Here is a 22,595-nt window from a genome sequence, read left to right as displayed (position 1 = left end):
TCTGAGGAAATTAAAAAAGTGATGTCGATTTGTATGAAGGCAGCTGGCATAGTCTGCCTTTAAACGCGAGGCAGCTGACTTTAAATGTTTTTTTTACTGAGAATATTGAATCAATAAAACTAAATGGGCTATAAATGATTAGGTTGAAGCCTAACGCACTCACTAAAATCATCACTGCAGTCAAAAGACATTAAACAATAACTTTTCTTCACATTTTTCTGAAGCACTGTTTTGCACTTGAAAATTTGGAAGAAAAAGCCATTGAAGTTGAAAATTGTCAACTTGAAACATCCCGGCCGGAGCAAGATAGCAGGATATAAGTATTTGTATGACGTTCGTCAGAGAAAAGTAGGAGTTCGATTTCACATGTTTTGATGTATGGAAAGATAGGATTTAAAGGCACACGACATTAGCATTTAAAGGCTGCTGCAGGGTGATATTTGCAAATTTTTGCCACCCACAAAAATTGTGTCATCTGAACCAAAATGTATTAACAGAAATATTAAGCCTGATTAACCTTCTATTTGTCACAATGGAAGATTTATTTGTAAAATGATTTTTATTATGAAAAATCACATGATTTGTGGAACATCAAAATTATAGTTTAGAGCTCATTTTCATTTTTTTTTTGATCTAGCATCTAGGAAATAGGAGCCAGGCTCTCCATTTTTTGATGATTTGTGAGGATGATGGATAGCTACCTAATAGTTAATAGAATATAATTTATGCTTTTGAGAACAACGAAAAAATCGCAACATTTGAAGGCTGCTGCATTTAAAGGCAGACGACTTTCCCCTAAATAAAATAGAAAAATGTAAGAAAATCAATGCTTTTTTTGCAATATTTGTAGCATTGTAAGATTCCTATATATTTTTTAGTTGATTTTACTGCATTCTTGGCTTTGAAATCAAGTAATACTATGGCATTAAAACAATTCCATAAATATCTTTTTTTTTAGTATATAATGACAATTATTTTAGCACTCTTTCCATTGACTATTAGACAATTATCAGTATCACAATACATTGCTGCATTGATTTTAAAACACTATGGTATCTATTTTAGAACATATTTGGATACATTTTCTAATATAGAGGTGACCGGGGTACATTTAGCCAGTAAACTAAATTTTTCATTGCGTATAATTAGTAAAAAAAAAATGTTTGTATCAGGCTGATAAATACTTCAGTGAATAGGAAGGGAGGTGTTTATTTGGAATAAAGTTTGTTTTCTTTATTATGACTAATGACCAGCGCACAATAACTTTTGTTTGTAAACATATTTTTGACATTTCAGCGCGAGTGAGTGAGACCTAAATCTAGTCATCTCGCTCACTCTTATAGGCAATACCGAAAATAAATTTACAAAACAAAATTTATTATGCGTTGCATATTATTCTTAAGAAAGCAAGCTATAACCTCCTACTGTCTAATAGCATACGTGGCTAATTTTGTCCCGGTTTCCCCTAGTAGCATACGTTTTAGATCATAATGGCCCCAATTTTCGAGCATTTTGACATTGATTTTAGAGCATCATGGCATCAATCTAAGACCAGTTTTGCTATAAATTTTAAAGCACATTGACATTGATTTTAGAGCAGTCTAGCATTGATTTTAGAGCATTATCGCATAAATTTTATAACATTTTCTCCTCAATTTTAGTGCATTTTATTCCAATTTTTAAGCATTCTGACATTTGTTTCAGAGCATATCGGTATCAATTTTAGAATATTATAGCATATTTAATATTTTAAAGCATTATAGCATTTATTTTAGAGCATTGACATTGATTCTATATCATTTTGGCATTGGTTTTAGAATATATTTGCCTCAATTTTAGAGCACTTTGGCAATGATTTTAGAGCATTATGGCACAAGTTTTATAGCAGTTTGGCATTAATTTTATATCAATTAGATTTTGATTTTAGAGAATTTTGGCGTCAATTATAGAGCAGTTTGGAAATGTTTTCAGAACACTTTGGCTTCAATTTTAGAACATTTTCGCGTCAATTTTAGAGCATTATGGCATGAGTTTTATAGTATTTTCTCTCCAATTTTAGGGCATTTTATTACCAATTTTTAAGAATTATGGGATTTGCTTCAGAGTTAGCGGTATCAATTTTACACTATTATAGCATATATTTTAAAGTATTATAGCACTGATTTTAGAGCATTATGACACTGATTTTAGGGCAGTTTGGCATAAATTTTAGAGAAAATTTGCCTCAATTTTAGAGCAGTTTGACATTGATTTTAGAGCATAATGGTATTGATTCTAGATCATTATGGCATCATTTTTTATTGCTCTTTGCGCACAATTTTATAGCATTATGATATTTGTTTCAGAGTTTTTCGATATAAATTTAGATTATTATGGCACATATTTTAAAGCATTATGTCATTGATTTTAGTGCATAATAACAGTGATTTTAGATCAATTTGACATTGATTTGTGATCATTATCATATTAATTCTAGAGCATTATGGTACTTTTTGGTCATAATAAGCCGACGGGCCTTAGACCTACAAAATAAGTTAGGGGGAAAAAGGCACAAATTTCATAGCAATTTGGCTCTATAGTATTAATTTGTATTTCTAGAATGATATTTTTACATCAAACTTTGGGAATTGTGGCATTCATTTTAGTACATTTTGACATTGCTTGAAAAGAAATCCACTGTTTAGCAAATAGCATGGAATCTAGGGGACTTATTTACTAAAATCAGTGCCAAAATGGTCTAAAAAAATGCCAAAATATGCTACAATCTCAAAAATTTACGAACTAGTGCTCTACTTTCAATGCCACTTTTGCTATAATTCGTATTTCTCTTTCAAAATCAACACCAAAATACTAAAATTAATGCCAAAATCTCTAAAAGTTTAGTACAGGATTCTCTAGATTCAATGCTATTTGTTGCTGAAATCCGGATTTTCGAATTCACTACCATAATGCACTATAACCAATCCCATAATTTTATTAATTATTTTATAGCAGAATTCAAAGTCAATACCAAAATTAATCTAAATTCAAGAGATTTTGGCACAATTATGTAAATGAACCTCTCTACTTCAAAGTTTTTCTCTGTATCTGGTGATCTATACTAATCCGATATACGATGCTCTCTATCTTTATTGATGTTTTATGTTTAAATACAAATTCAATCAAATTCAAATAAATTGTTTTATAGTTCAATTGAGTAGAAAATAAATACAATGTTATTGTTTTATTTCAGTCCTTTTCAAGTCAACTCCAAATGTTGAAACTGAGCAAAATATTGCTGACAATAAATATACCTCAGTATAAAATACAACTATTTAAATAGGCCTTTAAGGTTAGTTTAAAAACACGAACTATACGCATAAAAATTATAGTAGAATTTTATAGCTTAATACTTTAGATTACTAAATACACAAAGAGCTAGGAAAGAGTCATAAAATTGTGAAGTACCATTGGAAAATACTATTAAACATGAATATTTCATATTAATATAATAATCGTGCCACTAATAAGTAGCATTTATTATTTACTGGTTTTTTCTTTCTGTTGAGTAAATTTTATTGAAATTTCTAAATAGAAACTATAACCTTAAAGAAAAAAAGTCCAAAAGAAAAGAAATTTCACATAGAAAGTGTTCACGATGTAGGGGAAACTGGGGCACCACCAAACACGGGGTAGCACCAAACACTAATTTTTATTTCTTAACTACTTGGACTATCTCAACCATTTCTTCAATAGACAGGTATCCCTATAGTGCCAATAAATTCCTATAGGGCTTGTCCTTAGAAGTCGAATATATTTTTTTGGTCTCCATTCAAGAACACTGGAGTACAGTGGAGTCGAATATATGATTAAAAAATCGCAGTGTTTGGTACTACCCTGTGTTTGGTGGTGCCCCAGTTTCCCCTATACCAATTCGAATTTTTAGTAATTAAGATAAGATTCTCTGTCAGAAACTTTCCTAGTAATACCCACAGGAAATCCAAAATGAATGTTCGGAAAAAACTGTATTATATTTTCCATATTTTCCAAAGAAATCCAAGTGAAAAGTTACGTAGGTATTACCGCAGGACGAAGTATCCTTATGGTTTCCAAGGGAAATCAAATTGCCACATAAATATTCCTATAGGATATGATTTTACTGCTCGAACTCAAAGAGAAACCAATTACTATCAGCTTATTTTAAGCTTGTTACGGGGCTAGAGGGCAAACTGTTAGAGATATAAACTTCCAGGCTTCGATGACCCCCTCCAATATAACTATTATCTACAGACATTTTTCCTTATTTTTTTACCTATCCCTTCCTTTTCCTTAAAACTATGTATATGTATTTCTTAGGTGTTCTAGAAACGGCCCCAATGATTTTTTTTGGTTTCCGAATTTGTTTCAGAGGTGGCCCCGATCATTTTCGACATCGAATTTTATTTCAATCAATCTGGGGATATTTTTCAACCAATTTATTGGATTTGGTTATTTTCGAAAGATCCCAAAATTCCACTCGGATGCATCGGTCTCAACCGATAATGAATCAGTAAAGTGTTCGTAAATGATATATTTAGTTCGAATGTTTTTAATTTTATTGACCGTGTACTTTTCTTCAAACTGGAAGCTAAACGGTAAGAGATTTCAACTGGTGATCTTTTGTCATCTTTCCAGACTTTTCGCAGATCTTGAAATTGCGGAATTTCAGTAGAAATTCTGCGGAAATTTTGCAGAAATTCTGCGGAAATTCTGCAGAAATCCTGCGGAAAGTTTTGGGAAGGTCACGATAAACCAGCAGTTAGGATATATTAACTGCTGGTCTTTTGTAAACCTTCCCAAATTTTCCTTAGAATTTTTGCGGAATTTCTGCGAAAATTCTACGCAAAATCTACAGAAATTCTACGCAAATTCTGCAGAAATTCTGCCACATCGGCAGACCGCCATTCGAACGAATCATGAACAGCTAACTATCTGTATCTTTTTCTTTTTCCTTTTTCCTCTATTTTCTGTTTCATTGTTATTTTCTTTTCTTTTTGTTTTTGTTTTTAATTGCCTTCTGTTTCTCCTATTTCCTCCTATTTCTGAACAAAGTTTTGACAATAAAATGTCACCTTCATGATATTTACAGTGTAGAAAAATCCTAAATCAATATCATTCTTTGACTTGAAATTTACATAGATCTCAAGTGAGGTCTTTTGAAATTTTGCAGACTCTCAAAATGGATAAGCTCCCCAGCACGACAAAGATTCATTCGTGCTTTTCAGTATATATTTCCCAGTAGATCAAATATCGTGAAGGAAATGCATAATGACGGTGGCTTTTCTTCTTACCTCTATATCTTTCATCCTTCAACAAATTCATCGCATTGTGATTTGCATGAGGATGTACTTGTGTATATACCTTTAACCACTGACATTGCGAGTTTTACCACAAAATATGTTATAATGGTGTATTAAATAAACCCGCATACGATAGAAAATGAACTTGGGATGGAGAGAAGGAAGTACAGGACTGGTAATTTTTTTCTTCCAACATAATTAATTTTCTTCCACCACGTACGACTCTACTGTTAGCACCCCTCCTAACCGTCTGTTCCTCTCGAGCAATATATAAACAATGTGTGAACATTGTGCGGGGTGGTAAATGATTCCAGAGATCACAAGCAGAATTATACGAAAACATTATTTAAATAAGGTGATTAATGATATTTTTATATTGCTTACATTTTCCATTACCACAAGTTAATCATACTAAAATTCCCACGCAATATTTGGAAGAAAACAAAAAAAATTATTCAAGAGAGTCCTTTTTTAAAGCCTCTCCCCTCCTAAATCTACTTAAAGAAAATCTTTTTGGCGGGATAAAAACTCACCATTGTTGTACTCGGCTTTTGTGTCTGAGGATTGACTTGACTTCCCTGTAACGAAAAAGGTGAGAAGAATCGTTAAAAGCTGTCCAATTTACGACTAATTGCAAATTTTTTCAAGTTATGATAAAAATTCATTAAAAAATATGCATCGTTTTTTTTTCTTTCAAGGAAAAGTTTCAAGCATTATTTCTCCTTCATATCCCCCCAAGTCAATTTCACCAGAAAATTTACAATCGTATACAACTTTGGAGATCTTAAAAACAAACTCTGCTGAATTAATAGGAAATACTTTAGAATAATATGAAAATATCGCTCATTCGATATTACAGGGGCACAACTCTAGCCAAAAGACTAGACTGGGTTTTACTAGACTGGGTTTAAAGGCCTCTACACATTGGAAGAAGTTTTCGTCGAAAAATAATTTTTTTTGAAGGACGTACCATTGTAGGTGCAAACGTCGAAATTCTATCAAAAAATGCATTTTTTGAGGAAAATTGCTCTCAATGTGTAGAGGACTTAAGGGGTAGGGGACTCTCCGGTGATGGCCAGTGAATTTCTAGTCATTTCAAAAAGAAAAACACTGTTTTAATTTGAGAGCCCAATTTGAAATTGAAATTCTTTGGCCAACACCGGAGAGCCCCTATCCAGTTCAGACTTTCATCCAATTAGCTTCAAGGGGTAACATCTACCAGAACGTTCAAAAGGTTCAAAATAATCTTTTTTCTGTGGATTTTTTATGACTTTTCTAATGAGTCGATCAAACTGAAATTTTCAGAGGTTATTAAGTATGGCTTGCGAAACACAAAAGTATTTTTTATTTCAATTTCGAAAACAAAATGGCCATGCAGCAAAGCGCGGACTGAAGGTAAATTTGTTTTTAAGACACTTTGCGGTTAGCAGCAGAATTGGAGTAATTTTTACTCGATTAGTTTGAAATTTTCAGGATAGATAGATTCTCTACAGAAATATATAAAAATTATAATATTGATTAGCAAATAGGGGGACGTGGATCACCTTTCAATAGAAGCATCTTTGAAAAAGGGCTTTTTTTCTCCGATTTTAAATTGAACTGAAGCCATTGAAATTAAATTAAGGTTCAAATTGGTTCGTGGAGCTAAATTATCTCATGGTGTGGTTTCACTCTGACCACAATTAATTAGTTCTTATCGCTATCTAGTAATAAGGGAGGCGACTTTGCATCCTACTACCCGAGCACGCATTGTCACGCTCTCTACCTCACCGCTTTTCATTTCTATGCCCCAGCACGGTCACCGAGAGAATGATCGGGCTCTCTCACAAAACTACCCCTAAGTGATAAAGTGCTCGAATAGCCGGACCCGCTAGAGGAGAGCACCACTGATACCAAATCAAATGGGATTCCTATGAGGGGTTATTTAACGGTGCCATAGAGTGATACCACAATGGTAAGATTCAATTTCATTTAAAAACAGCTAAGATATGTCCTGTTTCTAAAATTGCCTAATTAAAAGTTAGTCCACATCCCCCTACATTTGTTATAAACATTTAAAGTCACTTTTTAGACAATAAATTATGTTTCTTCAAGTCTCTGCCAATTATAAAAAATAAAATCTCTTAATAATCAGGTATACTTCTAAAGACAATCTATCTATCCTGCTGAGGACAAAAATTACTCGAATTCTATTGCTAACCGTGGGGCTTTTCGAAAAACTTACCCTAGCTTACCCTCTCCGCCACTTTGTTTTCGAAATTGAAATGAAAGAAATATATATTTTTGAATATCTATATGTCTTGTTGGTATAATCCCTGAAAATATCATATTGCTTGCTTCACTAGCAAAGTCACAAAAAATCTGCAGATAAACTGTTAATTTTTACCGTTCTGGTAGATCTTACCCCTTAAAATTTATCACATTCTTTCTTTACTGTAGAGAGAATAAGAGAACCAAAGTCAGAAAACGAACACAAAGAGTGGAATAAGAGAGAGAAAATCACATATCATCCTCTCCAAGAATATTTCGTCGTCTACTTCTACAATTGTCGTAACTGCATTAAATGCGAGTTTGTGTTTTAATAAATTTGAATATATTGAATATATTCTATAAAATTTAGTTGGAATCAAAATAATTTAGCAGGGAGAATCTCAGTTCAAAACCACTTGTAATAAATAAATTGACTATAAATTTGATCTACTTCTTAAGCACATTTATACTTTTTTTTTATTAAATGAATTTATAAAAAAAAATACTACATTTTTTTGAAATCCAGAGTAGATCATTTTGAGTAAAATCGAAAACAATTTAATTCTTAAAATCAGCTCCATCTAAATAACTATTTGTGCATAGAGTTATACCTCTGTGATATCTAATGTGCGATATGTTATACATTTTATATGAAACACAAATAAAACATTGTGTTTCAGCCGGAGTGTATGAAAATGTTGTAAAGCAGCACCCAATAATTTTTTCCTGACAATTTTTGAATTTTAATACAGAATAATTTATTATCACTCATCAAACAATGTGAAAAAATGAAAAATTATTTTAATGGACTGAAAGGGATGACCAAGTGAAAAAAGCACTGCGAAATGCTCAATCTGTTATGTAGAGAAAATTATTTTTATTTTATTTATTCTTTATCTAATTTCTAATTTAACAAGGCTTCATTATTAATTTAACATTACACTGTGAAAACGTGTTGAAATTGCATTATTTGAATTCCCAAAACTACAGTAGTAATCGTAGTAATTTTCCATTGTAAAAACTACTACGATTATAGTAAAAATATAGGTGTCAATTATCGTTGCGGAAAATTATTTCCCAACATTACAAGGTTGAATATTACAGGGATTGTCATTTTGTTTTTGGGAAATTAACTAAAACCGTAATTCACTTTTACTTTATTCTACGTTATTCGTTGTTAAATTTAATTTTGGGTCGAAAAATTAGCTTGCACCGATAACCATGGGAAAATTACTACGATAATTGTGTCACTCCCTTACGATAAACGTAGTTTTTTTTATAATCCATAAACTGAGAAAAAAAAGAGGGTGCGATTAACATTTTTTCCTCATAACATTAACACTTTTTAGGTGTAAAAATATATCAACATTTTTTAATGTTAATTTTACACCTTTTTAAGGGTAAAATGGGTAAAATTAACATGAAAAAAGGATAACTTTAACCCCTAATACACCTAAAAAGGGTATTATTTACACCGATTTCGGATCAATACTGCAGGGTAAAATTAACATTTCCGGAATGTTATTTTAACTTTTTCGGATTTCTCTCAGTGTACTTTTTTCTATTCTTTTAAAAAGTTTTCTAAAGTCAGGCATGCATAAAACCGCACCACCCTCTTTCAAAACTATTTTTGCAAACATATTTTCAAATATAGGGGAAATAGTCTCTCTTCGAACGTACCTGCCTTCGAATAATGTGAATTTTCTAAGGGGTAACTCATATTGAGAAACCCTCGTCAATTGTCAGAGAAACGCTTCGCGAAACCCGAGAAACCCACTTTTTGTATCGCGAAACCCGAGAAACCCAAGAATTGCATCGCGAAACTCGAGAAACCCAAAAATTGCATCGCGCAACTCGAGAAACCCAAAAATTGCATCGCGAAACCCGAGAAACCCAAAAATTGCATCGCGAAACCAGAGAAACCCAGTGTCTGCATCGCGAAAACCGAGAAACCCAAAAATTGCATCGCGAAACCCGAGAAACCAGAAAGCCTTGGCAGAAAAAATGGGAATGAGTTACCCCTTGGAATTTTCTTTTATTTTTCCTAAGGCACTTATCACATATCTATTAACTATTAGTTAGCTTGTCACCCATTATTGATAATTATGTGACAATCATGTAGAAATCTCTTAAGGGAACGTAACATAAATTCACATTATTTGAAGGCATGAACGTTCGAAGGGAGAGAACCTTCCCTTAAGGCATATATTTATTGTAATTCCTTAAAAAATATATAAAAATAAAGGAGTAATCGTAGTAATTTACCACTGTAAAAATACTACGATTTTAATAAAGATATTTCAATCGATTATTGTAACACAAAGTCGATTTTTCAACCAAAACTTGAGATTTACAATGATTATCATTTGAAATTTCAGATTTTTATGGAATATTACGATGATTATCGTTTAGTTTTTAGGAAGTCAATTAAAAACATAACAAATCTTTACTTCTTTTTAGGATAATCATTGTAATTTTGAACTTCGGGTTGAAACAGTGACTTGCTACTACAACCTTTGGAAAAATACCACAGAAATTTTGTTACTCCCATTAGAAACGATCATTGTAGTATTTTATCCAGAATATTATTTCTAATATTTTTTTTGATTTTCATATATTTTAAATTATTCTAAAAGCCCCTACCGCTCTCTTTAAAATTTAAAAATTAATTTCGAAATATACGACATATTTTTATTGCACTTTTTAAAAATTTCTCTAATCTTTTTTGAATTATATTATTGATGATATTTTAACAATATTAAATAATAAATAGAATAATTGACATATTGAATTTAAATATTTTTAAAATATTGAAATTAATGAATAAATGGATATTTCTAAAATGTTCAAATTATTACAATAAATAAAAAAATATTAAAAAATGTTTTCCTAAAAACTAAATAGGTGTGATTTTGAAGGAATCACATCTTATACAATCCATACTAACAACGTTTTTTCCTTTATCATTTTTCGAAATACAAAATCCAGAATTGTATCGAATACTTAATTTTGCAAAATACGTTCACAAATCTTGAATATGCCTGTATTATGTAGAATTTCCCTTATCCCCCGTGTGAGTGCCTCAAAGACCGAAAAAAAACTGTTGAAGAAAAGAAAAGGGGACATTACCCCAAATTTGGCGAAAATTATATGACTTTTTCATGGGTTATTCTCTTCTTTCGCATATTCTCCACAAAGTTCTCTACCATGGCAAGTATGGTAACTTAATTTTTTTTAACTCCTTATTACTTTCTTTTTGCCACACAACACACGAGAAAAATGCTTATCGTAGAGCCAGAGAAAGGACTCATCTTAACCTCGTACGAACCGCCTGTCTTTGCCATTATAAATTCTTTTTATTTTATACATTGTAATATAATATAATTACAAGTATGCAAACGTAAATGCGTACAGTCGTTGAATATTTCACAGCAAATTGAGGAAAATGTTGAAAATTTACCTTTTTATAAAAATAATATTCCTCAGTATTGATTTTTTCCCTTTTCTCTATTCGTTATCACGGAATTGCAAAATCCACTTTCGCCTTATGTAAGGAAATGCAAGTGGAAAAAGACAAATATTTTTCTTCACATTTATATAAAGTCGAATATTTCCAATTTACATATATTTTTAGTGGCTAAGGCCAAAGACATCTTTCACAGTGAAAATGAGATACAAGAATACTTATATATATTTATGTAGATTTTAGCCTTATGCGAGGCTTCGATAAGACTTTTGCGAATAATCTCCCTCGGGAAAGTTACAAATTATAAATTCTGTGTGAGAAGGAAAATCTATTTAATTGGGTCATTTGAGATGATGTTATGCTGAGATTTCAGTATTACATTTGGATTATAATTAATGCAAGTAGCATGGAGCAAATCAACACATTCATCAAGCATATTCCAAATTCATAGTACAAATAATTCTATCTAGCTATACTCAACACAATTACCCTGTCGAACGTTATCGTAAATTAGGGGAAAATCGGGTAGATATGGACAACTTTCTGAAGTTGCTAATTTGGTCTGATCTTTCAGAAAATCAATGAGTTTTGACACTATATTCCAAGAAAATATAAAAAAAACATGGTAGAGAGCAGTGGGGCACCTCTGAAGTGGGGCAGCTTTAAAATAGGGCTTTCTTCCTGTTTTTAAATGAATTTAGACCATTTTATGACATAATTTTGCTCTACAAACTATTTGTGAAGCTAAAATACATCGTGATAAGGCTCAATTTCAATTAAAAATAGGAGAAAAAGTCCAATTTCAAAACTCTCAAAACTGCTCCAATTCAAAAGTGCCCCACTTCCCCCTAGAGTCTTAATAGTGCTGTGCCAATGGAACACGAAAAGAGGAAATATATCTCCTGAACAATTTCTTTAGTACATGACTGTCCTAATGAGCTTTTGCATTATAGATTTTTCTGTATATTGTATCCTGTCACGACGGTTTAACCCAGTTCTCGCAGTGTTCCAAAACCTCCAAACAGTCGTGACAGGAACCAACACAGAAAAGTCGAAAAGTTCAGGAGAGTGATTCCTCTTTTAATTATTCAATAAAATAGCAACATAAAATTAAAAATATATAATAATCATTATTCAATTTTTACTTATTTTGACAATATTAAACTTTTATTGACATTCAGCGCCACCTAGTTTGTAGTGATAGACTACAATTTGACATTTTATTTGAATTTAGGGTAAAGGCACATAAGTTTGGACAGTTTCTAAATTTGGACACTTTGAGGGTAAAATTGGACACTAAAAATAAATTGATAAAAATTATGAATTTTTATTCCAATATTTGATGAAGAATGAATTTTATATAAATATCTGTTCTTTTTGAAGATTTTAACACTAAAAACGTTAAATTTTGAACATGACTTGAGTTAAATCGGCTTTGTTGAAAATTCAGTGTGAGCAATTGCTTACGAGAAATATGACAGAACTTTGTGTTTATTTCAGTCTTATTTAGCTGTGGTGAAGTATTACTAATTTCTGTGCAATATTTTTGAGTGATATTATTAAATATTCATTGAATATTGTATTGATTAACGTTAATGTTGATTTGAACATTTGATCTGAAATGAGATTTGCCTCGTGAATTACGTTTTACGTGTGAAAAATTGTCAATTTTCTACGAGGTTCACCAGTGAGGTAATATTCCTTATTTTGGATAGGTGTTTTTCTCCCGAAATTTCGTGAAGTTTTAGCTTTTGTGATGACTAGGTTGTTTAAATGCCTGGAGAAACCAAAGGATCATCATATCTACGAACGAGATGTAGTGAGAAAAGCCTTAAAAGGTTCCCGGAAAGGCCAGAGAATGAGCGAATCCTCGAGTACTTGGATTGCCAAAGTCAATACATTTTAATGAATGATATAGCAAATTTCTGGGCTTCTTGAGACTCTACGGTTCCCTTATATAAACAGGAAGAGGACTTGGTAAGATAGGTTCTTGAAATAGAGAACAATGGGCATCCTAACTGCTTAGCTGTCCAAATATATAGCCAAGGTGTCCAAACTTACAACCAAGTTGTCCAATATTTGAGTCAAATTCACCTCTACATATCAATTAATTTTTAATCGTATTAAAACTAATTTTAGTAAAAAAAAAAGACGATAAATAGCTTGCCAACTTTCTAAATAACCTTTCTGAAAAGAGCGTAACAAAAAAATCAATTAGTATTGAAAATATCGCACTTCAAACTAGAAGCATCGATGCTTATAAGCAGACTGTCCAAAATTATGAGCCTTTACCCTATACATCAACAATTTGGACAACAATTGGCGAGGAATAAATCATCTAAAATCACTCAATTTTCGTAAGATGTGTAATACCATGGCAAGGAATGGGTTAATAAATTCAATCAGTGATACGGAAAATCAGATCTTCTTGAGACATTCTAAGCTTTCTCACAAACAAGAAGGCTTGGAAAATTGTCTTCTGGAATTGGACAAGAATGATCAACCTTTCACAATAGATCAACTGTCCATAATTACGAACAAAGTGTCCAAAATTACCAGCAAGGTGTCCGAAATTACAGTCAAATAATTTATCTTAATTTTCAAACAACATCTACTGACACTATTGCATAACTTCTCTGGCACCTACACAATTTTTATGAAAGTCATTTAAGATCTGTAGAGTGTACGCTATTTTCTGTAATTTTATCTACCTCTTGCATATAAATTCACTTGGATTCGAGTGTTCATAACTTGGTTATGGTGGGTGAATTAAGGTCACATAAAGTGCAACAATTCTCTAAAACAGTCCTAGTTCGTCACCTGAATCCTAGGCATCAGACTTACAGTCACAAAAACTAATTTTCATTACACATAACCTCAATTATCTCGACCTCTACGTAACTGCTAATAAGGTTAAATTCTTATACAAAATTGTAGAGAGCGAGTATAAAATTTTTCACTGAGAATTTTAAACAAAAATATATTCCTGACATTGACGAGCTTTTTCCCCGCAAAAGGGCACTGTGTCTTGCCGCAAGCGGCGCTGGCAAATATTTCCAATTTTAATTTCCCAAGTTTTAGTCAAAAAAAAAAACAATTTGAACAAAAAATTCATGGAGTAATTTATAATAAGGCCTTAGCTTTTTTCTATAGACTTGCCAATCAGATCAGCTCATAATCACTATTAGGTGAGATTCTTAACAATCTCACCTACTATAATCCTAACAAAATTTCATGTCCTCCGATCGCGCTCAAACTTGGCCAAAATGTGTTTCGCCACTTCCTGATCACGAATATATGGGGGGCTAAGTTACGTTCCCGGCCGGCCGTCCGGCCGCTCTTTGGAGCTTAATAGCTCCTAAACTAAAAAAGATATCGACTTGCGGTTTTCGGCAAAGGTTATATATCGCATGAAAATTGCAACTTGGTGCATTGACCCCCCACCCCCCACCCCTCCTTCCGCCATTTTGAAGACCCCCCTTTTTTTGTTTTCTCAATAGCTCCGCCCCTATGGCATTCAGCGGACTCAAATTTTAGTATGTTATAGCTGGGCCTTAGAGCTTTCCATCAATACCAAACTTAAGGTCCCCCGACCCCCCTGACCCGAGCTATTAGGGTCCAAAAAAATTTCTTAAAATGGCCATAACTCCGGTTCTAATTGTCAGAATTTAAAAAATGAGGACTTTTTGGAAAGCTCTTGTGAAATGCCACTTCCTCTTCTAACATCGCAAGTTCATAAAACCACCGCTAGGGGCGCTTTTTTTAAAAAGAAAATTTTTAAATCTTAAAAGTTAAATAACTCAAAAATTCCATTGTGCATCGGGCTGAAATTTTAGTATGTTGTAGCCGTTGATAATACCTATCAAACAAAAAAAACCTTAAGTCGATCCATAACCCCTGACCCGAGCTATAAGGGGTCAAAGTTCGAACATTGACCGGCCTCTATCTCCGGTTCTAATTAACATATCGACATAAATTTTACCTTTTTGGTTTCGTCTCGATGAGCACTTTCAGATGGAAGTTCAAAAAGTCACCATAGATGGCGCTGTGATAGCGTCAAAATTCATCGAAATTCAAAGACATTTTTCTCAAAAACGGCATTGTGCAAGTTAATGAAATTTTAGTATGTTGTAGTCCAGTCTAGGACGTTTCCAAAATGGTGCGTATGTGCGCTGTGGTTTCAATAGAACCGGAGATATGAGGGGTCAAAGTTCACGAAATTCAAAAAATCATATCTCCGGTTCTATGTGACCGATTTTGATGAATGAGGGCTTAAACGAAAGAACTCACCAAATTCGACAACTTTCTAGAATATTTGAACTTCGTGGGACCAACACCAGGGGCGCCACAGTCGAAAAATCAATTTCAATATCACATAACCTCAATTATCTCGACTGTCGCTGAACCGATTTTGATGATTACTTCGACATAATTGTAGAGGATATTTGTCTCTACATTTCGTCCATACATCATTTTCCGCTCAGACTACGCTATCACTCCGATTTTGCCGTTTAAGTGTGAAAAAATTGATTTTTCCCATAATAACGCTTTGAAATCACTCAGATGCCAATTTGACTGCCTCTACTCCACCAAGACACTTAAAATAGGGTTTGAAATGGAAAGTCCCACAAAATACAACAATTCTTTGATATAGTTGAAGTTCAACAAATGACTACTTGGGGCACTCTGGATGAAAAAACGAGTTAAGAAACAAAAAACCTCGATTATCTTGGCTTCTGAGTAATCGATGAGATCATGTTCTATGGGAAAATTATAGAGAACATTCTGGTCTACATTTCACACATATATCACTTTTCTGCCAGTCCATCCAAATCCTTGATATTTTGGTTTAAATACAAAATTTGTATAATTTCACGAATTTGATTCAAGATAACTGAATGGCGTCTCCCAACTTCAGCTCTAAATCGAATTTGCATGCACTCCGAGTTAGCTCACGTTAAGAATCTCACCTACATAAGCCGGTTAGGATTATCTGTCCCTTTTTAATTGGAATATTTCAAATTTTTATTAGCACACATCAAAGCGAGGTTTTGCTGTATACACTGATTAAAACCATTGATGAGCTTGTTTGATTACATTTCATTGATTTCTTTTGCAAATTCGTGAATATGGCAAATAAATTTGAGCAAATACGTTTAGTAATGTAATAAAAAGAACAACAAATGCTGTGAAAAAAACATCCAGATACCATACCATCTGCATTCTTTAATATTTGCAAAAGTTGTAGTTTTTTTGAAATATAAACACAGTAGCTTTTTGTTGATTAAATTCTCCATTTCTTTTTTTTATATATAATTTTTTCGACAATTTTAGCTACCCCTATTTATTTTTATGAGTAAATAATATATATACGGAATAAAAGATACAATAAAACCTCAATTTAAAACAAAAAAATGTATTATTACGTCTTTTTCTGTGGTGTATGAGTGAAAATTGTGGAGAAAGTTTTGTATAATATGTTGAAATTATTTCTCTCGTAAATTAAAAGTATCCAAATTTAATTGGTGGCTCTCTTGTGTTGGATATAATTTGAAATAAGAGGTGCTTGTGGAAGGAAATAAATAACTATATTAGAGAGTTAGAAGTTTTGGGTTAAAGTTTATTGGTTTCATTGTTTTCTCAATAAATTAAAAAGCCAGTGAGTTGGGTAGGAAAGTCAGTCGATGTGACGGAAATTCAAATTCTAACAAATTTAATTATGCGTTCACATCCAGATAGAAGTTTCTGTTTTGTTTGCCATATATATGTATGTATATTCATTTAAAACCGAAAAAGGTCCATCGTGTCGATGTGTGTGTGCTAAATTTGCTAATATATTTAAAATTATTCATATTACCTACGAGAATATTTATATAGTGAATAAAAACTATGTAAATATACTACAACAATCGTTTGGTTGATGAGATTTGTGGTGAAAAGAATTTTTGATATGTACCCAAGGGGAGGTAGTGTGATAGAAAATTGTACACCACTTCCAGCAGTGCTATTTTGAAAGTGTTTATAATATTACTTCTAGCATCTCTTGCATTTTCTATCTTGCCAAACCTATTTGAGCCCACAAAATAGTTTTAAGAGTAATAAAATTCGGTTCATTCGGTTCGAAATAATTCGGTTTATAACCCATTTGATTTGAACCTGTTCAGACTTGTCAGATATTCCAAGACCTTTCCAACGAGCCTAAATATGACACCATTCTATTGAGAATTAAGCTCTCTAAAGCCTTTTTAACCTTTGACATCAAAAAATCGTTGTTAGGAATTTTTTAGCAGAATTTTCGTATAAGGACGACATACCCGTTTGGACAACCTCTAAAATACATTGTTAACTTACATAAATTTGCTCCTTGACTCTTCTAGAGTGTTACCTCTTAAGTGAAAATTCTTTAGATATAATTTGAAAACTTTTTAAATACAAGAAAAATACGCGAGCGTAAAATGCTTCTATTGGAAACATATTAATCCAAATGGAGACAAGGGAAAGTTTCTAATTGGAGACAATCAGTGTAAGTGAAACCACGACGAAAGGCTTCCAAAGTCTTGTTGAGTTGCTCTTGATTGCAGGATTTGTTCTTATTCCTGGTCTTTTCTCTTTCCCATCTAAAATAATAAGGAAAATCTCTCCAAAAAAATATATATTTCCTGGGTTTCCTATTGAAGCATTTGCAGACACTTAAGAACAACCCTTTTTGTTTTATTTGGAGCAAATTAACTAAATAATGAAACTGTGGTATATAAAATACATAAATATAATAATTTAGCACTGTATATGTCGTGAAAACAATGACGTTTCCATTTGGAGTAGCCAATAATTTCCATTTGGAGCAGGTTTTGAATTAGCTTAATTTACCCTACTAAACGAGGTCTAAATGTTCTTCTCTTTCAAACTGATCCTCCTTAGAGACCAGAGTGAAAATGCAGGTGTATCATAGAGTACAAAACTTCGATAAGAATGTAAGAATTTGGTAGAATCAGCAAGGAATTAGTAATAAAGTTAATGACATGAGGTTACTGTTTATATCATTCACTTGTACTAATATTCACTAATAGCTCAATCCGAGAAAACTATTCGAAAATACAATTTAGATCACTCTCTAATAGCCATTTCATGTTCCATCTCTACAAAGTTATTTTCCTCCGAATTTATCCATGAAAATTTGCTGTATTTGCAATAGCCGCAAAATTTCTGATAGAATAAATTGAATTGCATATTCCATATAGTTTAGACAGAATACAAAATTTCCCTACTGGAGCTATCAGACTGGTCAACCCGGAATATAATGAAAAGCATTAAATTCATTAATTTAATGCTTTTTTCTCATTTTTCTCCTTAAGAATAATTTGTGGTTATTTGCTATAGGGTAACGTGTGGTATTTCTGGACAAGGTGCTTTTCGAGATATAATATGGGTATTTCTGGACACATAAAAAATCCTATAAATATTTGTTTTCTTATTATTTTTAAGTTTTATATGAAATTTTAAGCTCTTGATGTATTAGATAAACATAAAACTTCTAAAATTGTATTTAATTTAAGTTTAGACTTTCTACTTAAATGTAAATAGACAGGTTCAATGAAATTTAATTGCATAATAGCGACTTTTGTCTGTCCCGAAATACACAATTCTTACTTCTTTATATTTTTTGCTATTTTGAATAAAAAATGATGCGTTTTTCAAGATTTTTCGGTAAGAATCTTATTCTGATTAGAATAAGGAACATAAATATTTGCATCAACAACAAAAAAATAATTTGAGAAGTCATTAGGCTATTTGAAATTGCAAACTGCTAGAAAGTGTCCCGAAATACCATATGTTACCCTATAATCTAGGTTTTTGAACCCTTATTGCACGCTTATAGCCTCTATACACTAGAGAAATTTATGTCCATATCGAAAAAAAATTCCTACGCATGTGTAGGAAGACTCCAGCAATATGGACATAAACTGCTCTAGTGTGTAGAGGCCATTAATCTTGGCTTGCTCTAACTTGGTTTTTATGCGAAGAAAGACACTCGCTGCTCACACGAATTATAGTCCTAAGTGAAATTATTTTTTACTGAGAGTTTGTGCCCTTATTGTGATATTTTGAGACTTTTTCCTCAAAATGAAGTATTTTTTTAAAGATAATCAGTTGCACAAATCGTCTTTTGAATCAGCAACTGTTCTAACTGCATTTACTTTAGATCTACATTCGTTGGAAACGCAATGCAGCGATGTGTCACTTACAAAGAATGCAAACACAAATCAAATGCAGTTAGCATAGTTGCTGATCTAACCGACGATGTGTAGAGGGAAGTGGGGTACTTTTGAATTGGGGTACTTTTAGAAATAAGCTTTTTCTCCTATTTGTAAGCGGAACTGGACCTTATCGTGATTCTATTTAGCTTTACGAACACATTGTGAAGGTAAATTACATTATTATAAACCTTAATTCCATTTAAAATTGGAAAAAGTCCATTTTCAAAGGTAAACCAGTTCAAAAATGCTCAATTTTTGAGGCCCAACCATACGATACGACACAGTTTTACTCAAATAACAACTTATTAATAACGTGAAAGTCACAAGCTCTAAATAAGAAAGATTTTCACATTAAGGGCAGAATCACATTGACAGTCAATTGCTCACCGTTTTTCCTCAATTTACGCATTTTCATTGCAATTCTTAAGCAAATGCTCAGTTACCGTATTACGTCATCATATATCCTGTGGCACTAGATGAAAATAATATAAGAACATATAAGAAATACAACGAAAATGCCATAAACGGTGAGCAAAAAACAGGACGATAATCACTCGTACAGTTTTTTGTTCACCGTAAGGGAAGAGCTCATAATTTTGGACGGTTTCTAAATTTGAACACTAAAAATAAATTGATTAAAATTTTGGTTTTTTATTACAATATTTGATAATTACTGAATTTTATCCAAATATTTGTTCTTTTTGGAAAATTTTTCCACTAAATTCGTTAAATTTTGAATATTATTAGAGTTGACACCGAACGTACCAACCGTTTTTTGGTCGTTTTTCCTAGAGCGTTGGGTTAAATAACAGACCGCGGTAGGATAGGATACTCAACATTTTTTTTCTTAGAAAAGAGAAAAAATTAAAACTTAAACATCGAAAAATATATTGGCTCCCGGAAAGGTCAAGGAATGCGCAAATCCGCGCGTACTTCCAATACCGAAGTCAATTCACTTTAATGAATGATATGGAAAGTTTCCGGGCTTTTTGTGACATTCTACGGTTCCTTACAAAAACAGGAAGAAGACTTGATAAGATAGGTTCTTGAAATAGAGAACAATGGGCATCCTAACTGCTTAGCTGTCCAAATATACAGCCAAGGTGTCCAAATTTACAACTAAGTTGTCCAAAATGTGAGTCAAATTCATCTCTACATATCAATTAATTTTTAAACGTATTAAGACTAATTTTAGTAAAAACAAAGGCGATAAACTTCTCGTTAAGTTTCTAAATAACCTTTCTAAAAAGAGAATAATAGAATATATCAATTAGTTTTGAAAATATCGCACTTCAAACTTGGAACATTGATGCTTATAAGCACCCTGTCCAAAATTATGAGCTCTTCCCCTTTCGCTTTTTACTTTTATTTCTCCAATTGTCTTATATTATTCTCATCTAGTGCCACCGAGTATTTGGTGAGGTAATACGGTGATTGAGAATTTGCTTAGGAATTTCAATGAAAATGCGTAAATTAATGAAAAACGGTGAGGCTTTGGCGGTGACGTTGAGCATTTGACTGTCAATGTGATCCTGCCCTAAGGCAATAATTCATATGAGGAACACATACTTATCTTCGTACAAAAGTAGAACTTTACCAAACAGTTGTGTACTTCTAATTTAATTATTTTATTAAACCGCAATTTAACGTTATTCTTTTTCGATTTTATGTATTAATGAATAAATTCATAACCCTTTTTAATCTTTGAAATATGCACTCCCCCACTTCCACTTCCAAGGACTTCCGCCTTTTTCAGTGATCACTATTCCACTTCTGACCAAAATATCCACCCCTTGTACGTATCAACGTTACGAAATGTAAATAGGCAGTGTTTCTATATCTCTTTCGTATGCGGTGAATTTTTTTTTGTGTTCAGGACACGTTTTTCTCGATTCTGTTGAAGAGAATTTCTCTGATATTTCCGTTGATTTTCATATGCTGAATAAAAAAATATATATATATGTATATACAAGTCAACGTGTTTTCAGGGGATTAGTATTCCGCGGATTTGTGATTGTGATAGTTCTGGGATGTTTTGGGGGCAAAAAAGGCCTAGCAGTTTGCCTAACACAATGATTTTCATCCCCGAAACACAATGGTGAATTGAGGAATTCAATGGGGATATTGAGAGACCCAAGAATGCTTTCAATTGCCTAAATTGTTGTAGATCAATATTTGCATAACAATGGGGATTCTGGGGGAAATAGGTCATCGATTTGATTGAGACGCATTCGTGAAAATATGTGAAAATGCCATTCAGAGAAAAAAAACTAAAACTAAAACGTCTGTTTTATACCGCTGTCGTTCACTCTTTATCGTTTTGGAAACTTCCGTGCTGGAAAATTAACCGGACTTTCAGTAGCATCTGCCACTACTATTTTTTTTTAATTGGCATCGAACTATAAAAGTATTTTAAGAGTGTGAGAAAGAGAAAATTTGGTTAAAACTTTTTTTCTCAATGCATTTAGTATTTTTTTCCCCACCCCCAAGAGGGTGGACGTCCAGATGAATTAGTGGAAAAAATATTTAATGTTGCATAATGCCTTAATACAATGGCATCAACGTCCTATTTTAATTTAATAACCTGTCATAGTTCATTACTGCAGCATCCTCCACATCAAATAGTAATTGTTGATAACGCAGCATTACAAGATAGTCCACTTCATCGGCTTAATTCAATCTATCCCCGGTGATGCTCGAGGAAATATCTATACACATTGTCCTATATATAACTGCGGACTATGTTGAATCGATCAACGTAATGGCTTTATTAGTAATCTGGGCAAGTTCTCTCTGGGGGCGGCGATAACTAAACACGAGAATTGCTCATCGTCATTCAGGATTATATTTGGTGAAATCGTCACTGGGTGTCCTTTACAAGCTATTAATAATGTAGCCCGATTAGTGCAATTGAAAGTGACAAATGCGATCATTATTCGTGGTTTGATTGCTAAGTTGATGTAGGGATTGTATACAAATACAAAGAGATAAAATGCACCGATTTACCACTGTCTAAATTGAGCAATTAATTTAGAAACTAATGTGAAACTTGCATAAAATTGTTAAAATAATCTGTTTAGCATTCTGAATATGGTTTTTGTATCAACATAACAAGAGTATGTGCAATAATTTTAGATACATAAAAGTATATATGAATACACCAAATTGTATAGAGTGTTTGGAATTTAAAGCTGAGAATAAAAGGCTAAGCGCAAACAAAGGACAGATTTTGAAATTGATTCTATTAATGGGGAATGAAAAACCTGCTGATAATAATCATACATTTGTTCGTACGTGTTATTGGAT

General features: G+C 32.5%; 1 long non-coding RNA gene across 1 annotated transcript in view; it reads right to left on the bottom strand.

The window, feature by feature from the left end:
- LOC129806830 (uncharacterized) overlaps window positions 1-22,595 on the bottom strand; it is a 79,543-nt gene that overhangs the window by 7,795 nt on the left and 49,153 nt on the right. Inside the window, exon 3 of the long non-coding RNA XR_008752206.1 lies at window positions 5,852-5,896. This is a non-coding gene — a long non-coding RNA (uncharacterized LOC129806830). The remainder of the gene's footprint in view (window positions 1-5,851; window positions 5,897-22,595) is intronic.

Source organism: Phlebotomus papatasi, chromosome 3, assembly GCF_024763615.1.
Source record: "Phlebotomus papatasi isolate M1 chromosome 3, Ppap_2.1, whole genome shotgun sequence".
NCBI lineage: Eukaryota > Metazoa > Arthropoda > Insecta > Diptera > Psychodidae > Phlebotomus > Phlebotomus papatasi.
Note: the sequence above shows the minus strand (reverse complement) of the source record. Positions and strands in the feature narration are given on the sequence as shown.